The following is a 730-nucleotide window of genomic DNA, read 5'->3' on the forward strand; positions in this document are numbered from 1 at the left end:
GCGCCATCATTGCAGGGGGATGTGTGGTATGCCCACTCTGAGCCTCTATTTCCTGGTGTTATCAATATTTAACCACTGAGCAGGGAGCCAAGGCTGGCCTTTTACAGCCTCTGCTTTCTCACAGTGAGGGTCATGGCCTCATGTGATAGCCTCACAGGAAGCTATAAAATAAGACCTTTGGAGGGCTGGGGGTGGGGAGGCAAGACACGTGAGGCTGTGTGGGTGACCCAGAGAGGAGGAAGCAGGTCGGGTTGAACAGTGCTGAGTAGCAAGGGCTTGGTGGGGAGGCAAGAGCGAGGTGTCCTCCCACCAAGCCAGACACATTCAATTCTGATCATCAGTGGGCTTTTCTACCTACCAGCTCCTTGCATCTCCAGAAACCTTTAGAGCTGGCTTAGCAAGGAGTAGGGTTCTCATTTCCCAAATGACAAAAGAGGTTGAAAGAAGTCACATGACAGGTGCAAGCTCCTCTACGAGTTAGTACTGGCCAGCGGTGTGGACAACAGAGAAAAGGCGGTGCAATGGGGACCTAGGTCCTGAATGGAATTCCAGCTCCTCCTCATTCTGTCACTCATTCATTCAATAAATATTACTCAAACACCTACTGTGGACACAAGGTAAGCAAGACAGGCAAGGTCTCTAGTCTCCTGAAGCTCATACTCTAGGGGATAGACAGCCCACACAAAAGTAAGTAAAACATAAATAATTTCAACTAGTGTCAATTTCTGTG

The sequence above is a fragment of the Capra hircus genome, chromosome 10, assembly GCF_001704415.2.
Source record: "Capra hircus breed San Clemente chromosome 10, ASM170441v1, whole genome shotgun sequence".
NCBI lineage: Eukaryota > Metazoa > Chordata > Mammalia > Artiodactyla > Bovidae > Capra > Capra hircus.